Source organism: Hemiscyllium ocellatum, unplaced genomic scaffold (assembly GCF_020745735.1).
Source record: "Hemiscyllium ocellatum isolate sHemOce1 unplaced genomic scaffold, sHemOce1.pat.X.cur. scaffold_118_pat_ctg1, whole genome shotgun sequence".
Taxonomy (NCBI): domain Eukaryota; kingdom Metazoa; phylum Chordata; class Chondrichthyes; order Orectolobiformes; family Hemiscylliidae; genus Hemiscyllium; species Hemiscyllium ocellatum.
Genome location: NW_026867701.1, coordinates 1,283,074 through 1,300,087, shown reverse-complemented (window position 1 = coordinate 1,300,087; position 17,014 = coordinate 1,283,074).

The following is a 17,014-nucleotide window of genomic DNA, read 5'->3' as shown; positions in this document are numbered from 1 at the left end:
ATCCTTCCTGTAATGTGACTCCCAGAACTGCACACAATATTTCATTTGGCCTAACCATATAAAATTCGTATAATCTTGGGTCAATGAATAAAGGCTTTATCTACAGCCATGCTGAACACATCAATTATCATATCCAGTCACATTCAGAAATGTGTGGAGAAGCACCCTCTGAGCTTCCTTGTGTGGTGCTATTCTTTGAGTATTCCTCTGTCTGGTTCCTTCTTCCAAAGTGTATCACCTCATATTTATCAGGGTTACATTCCATCTGCCATTGATCTGACCATCTGACCATTCCATCTGTATCTTCCTGTAACATAAGACCTTCCTCCTCACTGCCAACCACCCGGCCAATCTTTGTGTCAAACACAATCTTACTTATCACATTCCCTCTACCCAATTCACATTCATATCAATTATGAATATCACAAATAATAAGGGAAACAGCACTGATCTCTGCGGTACACCAGGGGAAATTGGGCTCCCGTCACAAAAACAACATTCTACCATGAAGTTGAGTTTGGATGCAACTTGATAAGTCACTAATAGGCCCTACATGTTCTCTGGTTGTTCTGTTCCACTTGATATACGTGAAGAATATCTGGGGATTCTCCTTAATCTTGCCCTGCCAGCAGGCTTCCATGCACCTCTGTTAGTCAGTCCCCTCCGAGGGAAGAATTTCCTCCTTATTACGTCTTAAATGTAATATCCCTTATCCTGTCATTATTTGCCTTAAATATCGAGTAGATAGCTAGAGAAACATCCTATTCATTTCCACCTCATCACATGTATCATAGATTGTTGAAATTTCACTGCGATCACCTTTTATGCTTTGAAACTGGAGAGTTCGCAAGAAAAATCTCCCCATCAGAAAATCTTGTCATCAGAGGAATTAATCTGGAGAATGTCCATTGGACGTCCTCTATGATCAGTGTACTCTTTCTAGATTAGGTCACCAACACTGCACTCAGTACCTCAGGTACACTCTCACCAACACTCTATGGAATGGCTTTATGATGTCTTTGTGAATATTCTGATTCGCTTAAACAATATCCAACCTAACTTTAACTTTCCAATTACACGTATTCCTCCAATTACCATACAAACTAATTGCATTTACGAACTCACTGTGTGAGTTATAGAGTCATAGAGATATACAGTATGGAAAATTACCTTTTAGTCCAATCTGTCCATATCTAGCAGTCTAGTCCCACCTGCCCGCACCAGGCCTATATCCCCCAAACCCTTCCTATTCATATAACCATCCAAATGCCTTTTAAATGCAGCAATTATACCAGCCTCCACCACATTCTCTGGCAGCTCATTTCATACTCGTACCACTGTCTGTGTGAAAATGTTGCCCCCTTAGGTATCTTTTACATTTAGATCAGATTGCTCACAGTGTGGAAACAAATCCACACCGATCCGCTGAAGCGCAACCCACCCAGACCCATTCCCCTTCACCAAACTCTGTGGGCAAATTAGCATAGCCAATTTACCTAACCTGCACATTTTTGGATTGTGGGAGGAAACCCACGACGACACGGGGAAAATGTGCAAACTCTACACAGAGAGTCGACCGTGGCGGGAATTGTGAGGCAGCAGTGCTAACCACTGTGCCATCGTGCCGCACAACATCTTTCTCCTCTCAACCTAAACCCTTTAGTTCTGGACTCCCCGAACCCAGGGAAAAACATTTTGTCTATTTACCCTGTCCATGCCCCTCATAATTTTATTCATCTCTATAAGGTCACCCCTCAGCCTCCGACGCTCAAGGGAAACCAGTCACAGCCTAGACAGCCTCTTCCTATAGCTCAAATCCTCCCAGCCTAGCAACATTCTTATAAATCTTTCCTGAACCCTTTCAAGTTTCACGACATATTTCCAAATGGAAGGAGACCAGAATTGCACGCAATATTCCAACAGTGGCCTAACCAGTGCCCCGTACAGCCGTAACATGACCTCACAACTCCAATGCACAATATTCTGATCAATAAAGGAAAGCATACCAAACGCCTTCTTCACTATCCTATCTACCTGCGACTCCACTTTCAAGGAGCTATGAACCTGCACTCCAAGGTCTCTTTGTTCAGCAACATTCCCATTAATCTTATAATTAAATGGTAAAAGTCCTGCTAAAATTTGTTATCCCAAAATGCAGCATCTCGCATTTATCTGAATAAAATCCATCTGCCACTTCTCAGCCCATTGGCCCATCTGGTCTAGATCCTGTTGTAATCTGAGGTAACCCTCTTCGCTGTCCACTACACCTCCAATTTTGGTATCATCTGCAAACTTACTAACTGTACCTCTTACGCTCGCATCCAAATCATTTATGTAAATGACGAAAAAGGGATCCAACACTGATCCTTGTGGTACTCCACTTGTCACAGGACTCCAGTCTGAAAAACAACCCTCCACCTCCACCCTCTGTATTCAAACTTTGAGCCAGTTCTGTATCCAATTGGCTAGTTGTCCCTGTATTCCGTGAGACCTAAACTTGCTCACCAGTCTCCCATGGAGAATCTTGTCGAACGCGTTACTGAAGTCCGCATCGATCAAATCTACTGCTCTTCCCTCATCAATCCTCTTCGTTACTTCTTTAAAAAACTCAATCAAGATTGTAAGATATGATTTCCCACGCACAAAGCCATATTGACTATGCCTAATCAGTCTTTGTCTTTCCAAATACATCTACATTCTGTCCTTCAGGATTCCCTCCAACAACTTGCCAACCACCGACGTCAGATTCACTGGCCTATAGTTACCTGGCTTGTCCGTACCACCCTTCTTAAACAGTGGCACCACGTTTGCCAAACTCCAGTCTTCTAGCACCTGTCCTGTGACTATCAACGGTACAAATGTCTCAGCAAGAAGCCCAGCAATCACTTCTCTAGCTAACCACAGAGTTCTAGGGTGCACCTGTTCAGGTCCTTGGGATTTATCCACCTTTACCCGTTTCAAGACATCCAGCACTTCCTCCTCTGTAATATGGACATTTTTCAACGTGTAACCATCTAAATCATGATATTCTATATCGTCCATATTCGTTTCCAAAGTAAATACTGATGCGAAATACTCGTTTAGTATCTCCCCATTTTCTGCGGCTCCACACAAAGGCCGCCTTGTTGATCTTTGAGGGGCCATATTCTCTCCCTAGTTATGATTTTGTCATTAATGTATTTGTAAAAACCCTTTGGATTCTCCTTAATTCTACTTGTTAAAGCTATCTCATGTCCCCTTTTTGCCCTCTTGATTTCCCTCTTAAGTATACTCCTACTGCCTTTATACTCTTCTAAGGATTGGCTCGATCTATCCTGTCTATACCTGACATATGCTTCCTTCTTTTTCTTAACCAAACCCTTTAGTTATCCAGCATTCCCTATACCTACCAGCCTTTCCTTTCATCCTAACTGGAATATACTTTCTCAGGATTCTTGTTATCTCATTTCTGAAGACTCTCCATTTTCCAGCCGTCCGTTTACCTGTGAATATCTGCCCCCAATCAGGTTTTGAAATTTCTTGCCTAATACCGTCAAAATTGGCCTTTCTCCAATTTAGAACTTCAACTTTTAGATCTGGCCTATCCTTTTCCATAATTATTTTAAATCTAACAGAATTATGGTAGCTGGCCCCAAAGTGCACCTCCACTGACACCTCAGTCACCTGCCCTGCCTTATTTCCCTCGGGCGGGTCAAGTTTTGCACCTTCTCTAGTACATTCATCCACATAATGAATCAGAAAATTTTCCTGTACACACTTAACAAATTGCTCTCCATCTAGACCCTTAACGCTATGGCAGGCCCAGTCTATGTTTGGAAAGGTAAACTCTCCTACCCTAATCATCCTACTTTCTGATAGATAACGGAGATCAACTTACAAGTTTGTTTTTTAATTTCCCTCTGACTATTAGGAGGTCTATAATACAATCCCAATAAGGTGATCATCCCGTTCTTATTTCTCAGTTCGACCCAAATAACTTCCCTGGATGTATTTCCAGGAATAGCCTCCCTCAGTACAACTGTAATGCTATCCCTGATCAAAAATGCCACTCCCCCTCCTCTCCTGCCTCCCTTTCTATCTTTCCTATAGCATTTGTATCCTGGAACATTTAGCTGCCAGTCCTGCCCATCCCTGAGCCATGTTTCTGAGATTGCTATGATATCCCAGTCCCATGTTCCTAACCATGCCCTGAGTTCATCTGCTTTCCCTGTTAGGTCCTTGCATTGAAATAATGCAGTTTACTTTATTAGTCCTACCTTGTCCCTGCCTGCCCTGACTGTTCGACTCTTTTCTGTTCTCAGTTGTACCAATCTCAGATTGATCTATTTCCTCACTATCTCCCTGGCCCCCTCCCCCTTTACTAGATTAAACCTTCCCGAGCAGCTCTAGCAAATCTCCCTGCCAGTATATTCGTCCCCTTCCAATTTAGGTGCAATCCGTTCTTCTGGCATAGGTCCCTTCTACCCCAAAATAGATTCCAATGATCCAAAAATGTGAATCCTTCCCTCATACACCAGCTCCACAGCCATGCATTCATCTGCTCTATACTCCTATGCCTGCTCTCACTTGCTCGTAGCGCCAGGAGTAATACAGATATTACTACTCTCGAGAACCTCCTGTTTAAATTTCTGCCTCACACCCTGCAATCTCCTTCCAGAATCTCAAACTTTTTCCTTCCTATGTCGTTGGTTCCAATGTGGACAATGACCTCTGAACGGCCCCTCTCCCCCGTGAGAATATTCTGCACCCTTTCTGAGACATCCTTGATCCTGGCACCAGGGAAGGAACAAACCATTCTGCTTTTTCTCTGCTGGTCACAGAAACATCTGTCTGCACCTCAGACTAGGGAGACCCGACCGCAATTGACCTCGTGGAATCTGACGTACTCCTTGTTGCATTAGACACAGTCCCAATACCAGAAACTTGCCTGTCGTGCTACATTCCCCTGTGAATCCAATCCCTCACCCCGACATTTTCCAAAACAGCATATTTATTTGAAATGTGCAGCAGCCCCAGAAGATTGCTGCACTAGCTGCTTACCTCTCTTACGTTTTTTGGAGTTAATCCATCTCTGTGACTGCATCTGAGACATTCTCTCCTTCCTATAACTGCCATCCATCACATACTGTTGCTGCTATAAATTCTTCATTGTCACTAACTGTCTCTCCAACCGATCCATTCGATCTGATAGGAGTCGCAACTAGAAGCATTTATTGCAGATATAATCCGCAGTAACACTTAAATCCTCAAACTCCCACATCTGACAAGAAGCACATATGATTCTACTAAGGCGATTTGTGCTCTTTCACAATCTACAGACCCAGAAACACAAAACTGTCTTATTCCTCTACAAAACACTGGCCCAGGTTAAATTAATATTTATGGTTTATATTTTAAGATTAATGAAGAGATATATCTCAGAAAATATATAATTAAGGAAGAACCCACTCGACTAATTTCTGCAGATTTTCTGGAGGACACAGTTAAAACAATTCACTTATCTGGCTGGGGACATTACCCAAACAGTTCCTCCAAACCAGTTGCAAATTTCACTGTTTGTTAATTTTACTAGACACACTCCAATATCGAGCGATACATGAATTCAAACTATTTTGGCAGTAACTGCGCAGGTACATTGTCCTGTCAGTTTCTCCCCCTCACCATGTGCTTCCTTAGTCTGTTCCTTTCCCTCTTAAAACCACTGTTGTTTTGATTTTTTTCCCTAAAGTTCCAAAATAATGCAACAGCATACAAAGCAGAAATTGCTGCTCCTGGAATTCGAGGAAATCACCTTCAACACCTAAAATGCCTTAAAAAAGCAGCAGCTGTTAGAGCCAGAAATTCTTCCCGCCCAGACTTCTGAAAATCCAAATAAACTACTTCCACTGGTTGTCCGTGGTCTATGCTGCAAGAAATAACTCCGAATTCCGAAGTTTGTCAGGCATGATTTCTGTGTCAGAAATGCATTGTGATTCGTGCAATTTCGCTGTTCATTTCTAAGTTCCCAATATCATTTCTTATATAATGGAATCTAAATGTTTCCCTACATATGTCAAATTGGTCTGCAGTCCTCCACATTATCTCTTCCTCCCTGTGTACATGGATGGATCATGTTTACTACCTTTCAGTTATCTACAAGGGCTTATGGTCTTTGCAGGTTCTATAGTACAATAAAACACAATCACTGACAGTTCAATTAATATGCTGTTTTATTTCTGACATTTTTATATGAAGTATATCTGGCCCATCAGACTTAACAATGATCAATCTAGCGCCATTTTCAAGTACTGCCTTGTTACTGATATGAATTGGTTTCATGTCTTTAGTTCCACAAGTCCCAGGTGATTACTTGCTTCACACGGAGATTTCCTGACGCTTTCTCCATGAAGACAGATGCAAAATAGCTGTTTAGTTTCTCTGCCATTTCCTTGTTCCCCACAATAAATTCTCCTATACCTCACAAATTTCCACCTTGGCCTTACTTTCGTTTTCTTTGGTACATGGATCGTAGATTTGAGCAGCGTTTGTGTTTCCTGCTTGTTTGTATTCAGGTGCTTTTTAATTTCCTAACACTCTCTTCATCCTTATTTCCAGAAAAGTAAATCTCTCAGAATGTTTAGATTTGCATAAAATCTGGAATTCTTCTGAAGCTGCTTCATTAGATTTAACGCAATCATTAATTTCTTACCTAAACCTTCAATGAGTCCGCTTCCCTTTCTTTGATGTTTGTAACTTAGTGATATATACATATTTTTCAGACTTTACACTGAAAACCATTGTTTGTCTCACACTAAATGTCATTTGTATTTTTCCAATTCACTTGGCCCTCTAGCCTTCGGGTTTCCATGATATTTGAGTGTAATGTTCAAACATTCTATATTGCCGTGTAAAATGCAGCATATTAATGTCACCATTGCCCAATAGCTTCCTCAGAGCACGGTAGTAATTAGTCCTTCTGACCACGCAACACCACGCCTGAAATAACCTGCTCTCTACTTTGGTTCACAACATACTCTTCAGCCTACCTCATATACACTTATGAAATGTATTTTTCACAGCATTAGTAATCATTTAGTTAACGCAGTTTCGATGCAATTTTAGATCATCCAGTATTACTGCACACCCACGATATTTTCATATCTTATTTTCAGAGAATCGGATGATCAACAGTTTTGGTTTAGATATGTAAGGTACCAATGTTTGTTCCTCCTTGTTGTTTTCAAGATCCATACAAACATATTCAGAAGAAGCTGAGGGATGTACTCTGTGATGTTATTAATGATAGACGTGGACAAGACATGGGAAAGCCCACCCCGATGGTGAGATGATCTGAAGAAATGCCCATCAATTCAGGACAACATCAATAACCTTCCCCGCTCTGCAAAGACAAATGTCTCCCTATTCTCTCTACTTCCTCACACTCTCTGTATATCTGTTACAGCACCTACCCCCGAACAAGGCTCTTGCTCCACCAGTCACACTGTTGCATGCAGCACTCTCTTTCCTTCACTTTCTCTGTCACTGAATGCAAATCGAGATTGAATTTATTGTTTTGCCAACGTTGAACCAGTGAGACAATTTGATGCTGGGGATATAAAGATGCAAACATTTTCAAAATTTGGAAGAGAGCAGATGCCATCGAGACGGAAGAAGCCTGGGGATCAACCATCTTGCTCCGCAAGAAATTAGGAAATCCTCACTATCATAGATAATTTTTCATATGAAACATATTCACAGTAAACAAAAATACGACGACACAGGAAATTCAGCAGACGGTAGAGTAACATCACAGAGGACGGCAGTCGCTGTGTGGTTTTGAAATCAAGTTGATGTAATCTTCATGAGTGTCTAATTGAAACAGCATATTGTTATACAGTTGGGGGCAGTTGTGTGGTGATGGGTGGGGGTGTTGCTTAAAGTTGTAAATAGTTGTGGAATAATGTTCACTTTTACAGTTAAAAATAAATTGGCGTTATTTTCTTTAAATACTGGAATTTGGGAGTTCTCTGTTATTCAATTCTAACAGATTTCTAGGTGAGTTGAACTTTCCTGAGTGTTTGGTTTAATTAATAGAGGCGTTCACTACCATGTTGCAACATTTGTAAAGACCAATAGAGAGCAAAAAAAAAGAAACAGGAGTAAGGAGTTAGAAGATTAAATATAAAAAAATACTGTAAGAGCTTCTTTCGATATGGAAAGGGCAAATGAGAGGCAAAAATGGGCATCTGATTGCTAGAAATTGACACAGGAGAGATAGTAATGTGGAACAAGGAAATGGCTGAGGAGATGAAAAATTACTTCGTGTCAGCCTTCACGGTTGAAAACATGAGTAATATCCCAAAAATTGAAAAGACTTAGTGGACATACTTGAGTAAGGTGGCCATCACCTAGAAGAAGGTGCTGTAAAAACGGAATGGTCTGAAGGTAAGATAAATCAACTGGACCAGATGGACTCCACTCCAGATTTCTAAGGCAGATAGCCGATGAGACAGGGGAGGCGTTGGTGGTGAACTGTCAGGAATCTCTCGAATCAGGGAGATTCCCAGTGGACTGGAAAATCGCTAACGTGATACCGCTGTTTAAAAAGGGAGTAAAGCAAAAAACGGAAAATATCAGATTGTCTAATCTAAACTTGGCTCTGGGTAAGATCCTGGAATGCATTGTGAAGGATGAGATTTCTGAATAGTTGGATGTGGATGGAAAAGTAGGACAATGTTAACATGGTTTCATCGAGGGGAGGCCATGCCTGGAAAATCTGCTAGAAAACCTTGAGGACGTAACGAGCAGCACAGAACAAGGAGAGCCAATGGCTGTCATCCACCTGAACTTCCAGAAGGTCTTTGACAATGGCTACTGAGTAAGGCAAGGGCCCATTGTATTAGAGGCAATATGCTAGCATGGATAGAAGTTTGGCTGTCTGGCAGGAAGCAGAGAGCGTCGATAAAAGTGTCCTTCTCAGGATGACAGCAAGTGACAAGTGGTATTCCATAAGGCTCAGTGTCGGGACCACAACGTTTCACTTTATGCATTCACGATCAAGATGAAGGAACTGAAGGCATTGTGGTTAAGTTTGAAGGTGATACAAAGATAGGTATAGGGACAGGTAACGTCGAAGAGGCATGGAGGCTCAAAAAGGATGCAGATAGGTTTGGATAATGGGCAAAGAAGTGGCAGATGGAGTACAAACTGGGAAATTGTGGGAACATGCACTTTGGTAGGAAGAATAAAAACATGGACTACCGAGAAGATTCAGATGTCTGAAGTGCAAAGAGACTTAGGAATCCAACTCCAGAGGTCTCTCAATGTGCACTTGCAAGTTAAGTCAGTAGTTAGGAATGCAAATGCAGTGATGGAATTTAGTTTGAAAGGATTTGAATGTAAAAACAGTGATGTACTTCTAAGGCTCTATCAGGCTGTGGTCAGACCACATGTGGAGTATTATACGCTATTTTGAGCCCCATGTCTCAGGAAGGATGTGCTGACCTTGGAATGGGTTCACAGCAGGTACACGAGAATGGTTCTAAAAATGAAAAGCTTAACATATGAGAAGGTTTGAAGACTTTAGGTCTGCTCTTGATGGAGTTCAGAGGGATGTGGGTGGATCTAATTGAAACATACAGGATACTGAATGGCATGCACCGTGTGGATGTTGAGAAGGCTTTCATTGCTAGGAGACTCTAGGACCCAAGGATACAACCTTAGAGCACAGGGAAATCCTTTTAGTAAGCAGGTAAGGGGAAATGTCTTCAGCCAGAGAGTGGACACCCTATGGAATTCATTTTCACAGAAGGCAGTGGAGGTCAGGTCATTGTGTAGATTTAAGATAGAGATAGTTTGCTTCTGGAGTATCAAAGGGATCAAGGGTTACAGGGAGAAAGCAGGAGAATGGGGTTGAGAAACTTGTCAGCGTAATTGGATGGCAGATCAGACTCGATGGGCTCAATGGTCTCATTTCTGTTCCTATGTTCGATGATCTTATGGTCGTAAGCTGCAGTCCGATGCTCCCGTTCTCTTACTTTGTCCCTCCAGACAGCAAAGTGTGAGATTAAAAAAATCCTGAGTCATCTTTAACAAATGTGGAGGATTCCTATTGAGGATTCATGGGAATCGCTCCACTGCTTGAAGGAAAGGAAATTCTGCCAAATCGAACTGTTCCGGGAAGAAGTTTCATACCAGCAGCTTGTTTGAGTAGAATCACGTCGGAGACAGAATAGCAATTGGGAGACGTTATCTCTTTTCCATTTGATATGAGTAAAAATACTATGAAACTCTGAAAACAATTCATTATTCTTTATCGTCTTCAGACATGTGCGTTGGTGTATGTGTCTGTATGTGTGTGACTCTGTGTCTCACATTTTTCGAGAAAATGACCGAGGTTACACTTCACATTTGTTATAACCAGTGGAGAAGTGGGGCTGGAAAATGAAAGAGTGACCCTCCAACATTGGTCGGAACAGGAATAAGCAATTCTCACGGGGCTGTTCAAATGGGAATTCTCTTCCCAGAAGTTTATTCCCAAGATGCAGCTCAACACTACTACTTCCACGTAATTAAACATGGCCCATAAATGTTGGCCTATCAACAACACCACATTCCATGAATAAATAAAAAATGATGAACTGCAGCAGAATTAATTGGATGGGAACAAAACTGTTAGACAAATGCCTGGTGCGTTCCAGAATTGTGCTGCCTGTGTAGTTTAACTTTGTGCAGTTCCCTAGCATTGTGACTGGGTGCTTGCATTTATTCAAAGTTGGGTTTGTTCAACATTTAACAGACATGGAGGAAAATTGTGGACAGACAGAAAAATGCTGCGGAGACCACACTCAGATCATACTGTCTGGTAGAGCAATGACAAAGTGTCTAATGACCCACTCCTGCTCCTCAGTCCGATGTTCCTAGGTTCTATTCAGTTCTTAAAACCACCTGAACAGGAGCAGATAGAGACCACTTGCTCCAAATAGCTGGTCCGCAATGTTACAGGATGTGATTCAGTACCTCAACACTGTGTGATTTGATGTGGATTGAAACATGTGATGGGAAATCCAGACCGGATACAGAAGTGGCCTCACACCTCTTTACAGAGTGTGTCGTCGCTGAGCTGGTGTTTCATTTGTTGGTCATGTTGTAGTCCTAGATTCACTTTGAATATCGGACCCATATCTCGCCCACAGATGGCTCACCAGAAACCTTTCTCTCACTGTCCTCAACATTCAGTAAGAGCGCTTCTAGGTCAATTGCAACCATCCATTTTCCAATGACAGAATGAGAACATAAGAAACAGGAGTAGGTAATACGGATGCTCAAGCCATTGTATGCGATCATGGCTGATCTACCGTTGGCATTAACTCCTCTTTAATGCCCACTTCTTCCCACCCTCTGCTCTCTGACAGGTCAAATATCCATCTTTCTCATCTTTAAATACTTGCAGTGATCTAACTCCCCTACGTTTTTACACCTGAAAATTTCTGACATTCACTACCCTATATAAGAAGAAAACATTCTCCACACAGATACCATCACGTATTAACATTAACAATAGTGGTTAACTGACCTGCTCAGTTAAGAGGGATTTATCCCGGTATCAAGGCAGGATGTGGCTGAAGATTTTATCCTCAGAGGCACTTAAATTCCCAGAATCATACACCCCGACTAAAATAAAAAAATACAAGCCATGGAATTTATCATCTTCTCAGTGTCTGTGTACAACATAACGCGTGATTGTCCATCACCATCAAGTTTCAGTGCAATTGCCTCTTTTTCTCTGACAGTGCTACAGATTGACCTTCACTCACTCCTCTTTTACGACCAGCCCACTGATTATTCTGGTGAAAATTCTTTACACTTTCTCTATTGCAATCAGATCATTCGTTTTAAAGGATAACAAAAATGTCCATAATACCCCAAATACAGCCTTTATAACACTCTCAGCGATGATCACAATAATTCCTTTCCCTCACTTAATGGTCGCCGTATCTTTATTATGATGTAAAAACCCATTCCTTCGTTATGTACTGCCATCGATGTCAAATTTAAATTTTCCTTACCTCTGTATGTCAGCATCAGTAAAGCCAGCACCAGAGGTGCCTGTAGAGATGAACATCACTCTTGGGGAGAGACTCAGTCAGAAAGATTGCACTTGAAATAGGGAATGGTCACTTACCTGAATGGAAATGAAGTGTAGGAATAAGGAAAACAGACAGAGGAAGGGAGCTAACTTTACTTTTGTTCTTCCCTCATGTGAGGTGTGCAGTCCTGACAATGCCAGCATGTTATATGGATCTTGAACTGAGTGGCTGGTTCAGCTGTTCCACAGGACCATAAAGAGTAAAACACATTGCGGTGGGTTTTCACAGACTTGACTGGGGAGGTATAACCCATTGACTTTTCTGAAGGACATGAAGCAAGCAGCTGGGCTTTTTCAAAATCACAAATAACGATAGTTTCACTTCAATTACATCAATTTCCTTCATGAGATATCAACAGATTATTATTCCGTGCCACCAGATTATGTGTAAATGATTTAAGCAGCATGCAGTATTGCCTGTCTGACAGGTTCTGTGCAGTGAACAAGTTAAACTTACTCAAGATCAATTATTCCGCAACTAACATGTGGTTAGAAGGGACTTAATAACGTGTGTCCAGATTTAACAAAGGCACAATTGATGGTTTATTCAGAAGATGCACTGACGCTGACGAGAAGATGAGGATATCATGAAGGTGGTATTGGACAGGATTAGTCAGTGGGGAGAATATAGAAATGTAGATCTGTGCAGGGCTAGAAGGATTAAGGAGTTTAAGAATAGTCTGTTTCATCTTCACATATTGGTGAGCAATTTCTCATGAGTAATTTGCTCGTTATAATTTGTGAGGAATTGACTATATCATTGGAGATGAAAATATTGACGTCCAGCTTTCTAAATTTTACATAATGCGAGCCGCAATTCAGCCTAACCTGGCTTTATGAACAAATAGAATGAGTTACCAGGAACACCAACTATAACGAGAATAGGACAGTAAACAGCTTGAATAACCATCAATACATCATTGGTTCGCAAAACAAATGAGATACAAGGTTGAGAAAGCCAGTAAACTCCAATCCATTGTTGGAATATAATATTCTCAGATTCTGATCCATTGTTGGAACATTTCAGCCTAATGTTCTCAGATTCTGATCTTTCCTCCCCTCTCTCTGGGTCTTCTGATCCCTGTTAGTGCTGTCGGTGATGCTCCCGCTGATACTATGGGATAACACATTGAACCGAGATCCTAATTGATAGAAGAGAAAAGCCTTGCAGTGACACATTTAGGATCCACTGAGACTGACATAAATCGCAGTCGCTGCACAAATGTCTCCAGTTAACCCATTTCAATTCAATACATTTTACTAAAATTTTAAAAAAATGATTAAACTTTACACATTCTGGATGGGATATGTGGGGAGACTGAAGGAACAAACGTTTGGGCTGATAGATCAATCATGTGTAAGCATTCAATCTGCCTTGGATATGGAAGCAATGCCAGAGGTTTATCAGAACATAAGCATGCTTCTCTGTTTATAAATTGAAACTATGTTCTTTAACTACTGATCAGGCACTGCAATATCAGTAAAACGTTGAGAAAAGTTTTATCGTCCATGATCTGAGAAGAAAATGTCCCTAAGACTACATGCAGTTATAACAGACAACGATATGGTTATGTTAACAGAGAATTGTACCGAAGACATAATGGAGACTGCAGCTGTTTTATAATTCAGTGTAGGTAAAGCATGGTGGTGGAAAAGGCACAGTAAGTCAGGCAACATCCGAGGAGCAAGAAAGTAGACGTTTCAGCTGGACCCTTCTTCAGGACTGGCGAGGGGAAAGGGGGCTAAGAGAAAATGGATAATGGGGTAAGACTGGGGGAAACATAAGTAATACGTGAGCGAAGGTAGGAGGTGATACTGATAGATCGGTGAGGAGTGTGGAACGGAGTGGTGGGAAGGAAGGTGGACATTAGGTCTCCTCAGGAGGGCAGATGTGAGTCCGGGGCTGCATCTGGGATCTGGGTTGGCGAGGGGAGATTTGTAAATCAGTGAATCCAATGTTCATGCCGTGTGTTTGTTGGGTTCCGAGGCAGAAGATGAGGTGTTACTGGTAACATCCTGGTAAATCTCTTCTCAACCATCTCCAGCTTAATAATCTCTTTCCTTTAACAGAACTGCACACAGTACTTCAGAAAAGGCTTTATCAATATTCTGCACAATCTCAGCATGTCTTCCCAACTTCTAACCTCAAAGGTATGACCAATGAAGTAACCTTAAACACCCTGCGCCAAAAACTTCAATGAATTATGCCTGTCCCCCTGGGTCCTTCTTTTCTACATAACTACCAAAGCCCAGCATTAATTGTGTAAGCCCTCCCCTTGTTTGGTTTATCAAAATGCAATGCCTCACATGCATCCATGTTAAATCCCATCTGCCACACCTCAGCTCAGTGAATGTTATTACTGCTCCCATCACACTCCCCCTTTGGATTAAAACGACAATCCCCTCTCCAGAAGGCCTCTGGACACCAGTCTTAAGTTTCCTATAGACCCAGAGCTTGGTTTGCCTTGCGCAGTTAGAGGGAGGAGTCGGTAAGGAGAAGCTGGCAAGGAGGCAGTTGCCTTATATCAATTAATGATTTTAGGAAGAGGGGAGCCACATGCTAGAGATTTGAAATAGTGACCGGTGTTTTGGGCCCAGAATTGTGCTCGTTCCTCGTTTCTAGTGTTCAGTATTGATATCTACTCGAGATCCTTCATAGTGCAGAGTATGTTTGCAGGATTTCTTTCCCTAATATAGCAGACTGCTGGTAATAGCCACTTAAACCAGAAATTATAGCCAAGTAATTGAAGATGTTCATTGGTTGTCTCAATGGCACAGCGAATGCACTCAAAATCCTTTAGTTGAGGGTAATAACTTGTTTTATTTTTCAATTATAAATGTCCACTGTATAATTTGGTAATGTTAACCAGAATTTAATAAATCCATACACTTTAAATATGACTCGAAATCTGGGCGTGATTTAGGCCTTGTTTAATGGATGGTGCCCACGTGTGTGAGCCGGGCTCTTGATTCGATTCCAGTCCATGAATGTCTGATAGCGGCCCTATCTCTGGAGAAGGTGGAGTGGATTCATGTTCTGTAGAAGTGTGTCACAGCGTGTTACAACAGGCGGATGAACAAACACACAGGAGCATCATGTTGCAGCTTTAGGAGCTAATGCTGAATGACGGTAGTGTCCCTGTAACTGCGCCGAAAATTGTAGTTCCAAATCTCACAGAGCTGTTTCATAATATATCTGAACAAGTTGATTAAACTTTTTGGAATCGTGCCTTGCTGGAGAAGGAAGAGGTACGACGACTGAATTTGAGAATTTAGACCAGGATGACTGAAAGCATAGCCAATCAATTATGAAGGGCATGGATAGTTTGAGTGGTCAAGGTTCCTTCTCCCCAAGGTAAAACCAGTAGGCATAGGTTTAAGATGTGAAGAGAAATACTTGAAAGACAATGAAGAGCAACTTTTTTTTTGCTGCAGAGGATGGTGCTTCTATGGAATAAGCTGCCAGAGAAACTGGTGGAGGCTGGAACAATTACAGCATTTAAAGGGCAACTGGGTGGCTTTATGATTATTGGGACATGGGCCAAATGCTGACAAATGGGAGCGGATTAATTTCAAATATTTGGATAGCATGAGCGAGTTGAAGAGTCTGTTTCCCTGTTGTACATCTCTATGAATCATTGATTTAATAACTGAAGGTCTCTTTGTAATCTTCAGTGGTTCTTCATTATACAAACACTATCCACTGTACACCCAAACTCGAAGTTATCCACAAATTTGCGAAATATGCCTTCTACAACTCGTATCTAAATAATTTATATAAATGACAAACAAAAGTGTACCCAACAATTTTGCCTCTGGATCATCGCTGCCAACAGGCTTCCAGTTCACTAAACAACCATCCACCACCACCCTGTCTCCTGCCATTACACAGATATACACAGAAACACACACGCAATCACACACGCATATAGAGACACCGATGCAACCATGTCTTTAAGACAAAGGTTAGATTAAAACAACGATCAAGAGTTGCAGTGAGAAGGAGGGAAAATTGTGTTGAGAAACACACCAGACAGGATCAAACTGCAAAATAGATCTTTTGGGCCAAATGGCCTAAGTCCAATTTCCAATGCTCTGTGGCCTTAAGGTGTCAGGATTATTTTCCAAGGGTACAGGAGAAGCTAAGTTTGATAAATACTTGACTGAACAGTCAATAGGACCGTGGGATACGTTTGAGGGGCTGAATGGTATATGCTTGTTACTATTTGCTTTGTTTCTGAAAAGAGGAGGTGACTTGCTGTGAGGTTAAAACAGTTTAAAATGAAAGGGGTCTCCCATTTCCATTTGAGATAGCGTTATTCCTTTCTCCTTTGGATTGTGTGATCTGTGACGTTCTCAGACCCGGGGACAGTCAAGTCTCCCGGGATCTTCAAGGCTGACCTTGACTGACATTTGATGTACAGGGGAGGGAATGTTTATTGGGAGAAGACAGGAGAGGGGGTGGTCAGCTACAGTCAGACCAGCCGTGATGTTTCTAAATTAAGCAACAGGCTGGAGGGTCCGAATGGCCAACTGCTGCTCCTAACTCACACGTTGTTCTGTCAATTTACCCTCAAGACTGTGACAGAGGGAGAAAATGATTCCATTCAGCTAGTCAGCATCGTGACAACGCAGCAGGAGAAGGCCATTATGCCCATCCATGGGGTTAGAAAAGAATAGAATGAAGGACTCAAGTCATTTCAGTAAATTATACAGAATAGGAGGACGCCATATAACCATCCCAGGCTGTTATGCAGGAGCAGGGGCACCCTGGATAGCTGTCAGGAAATACAGAGTAGAGATCATTATGCATTTTGTGTTTGGAAAGCTGTAACTGGTAGAATACTTCAAGGATCTATGTGAGGTCATCAAAAATTTAAATCCAAA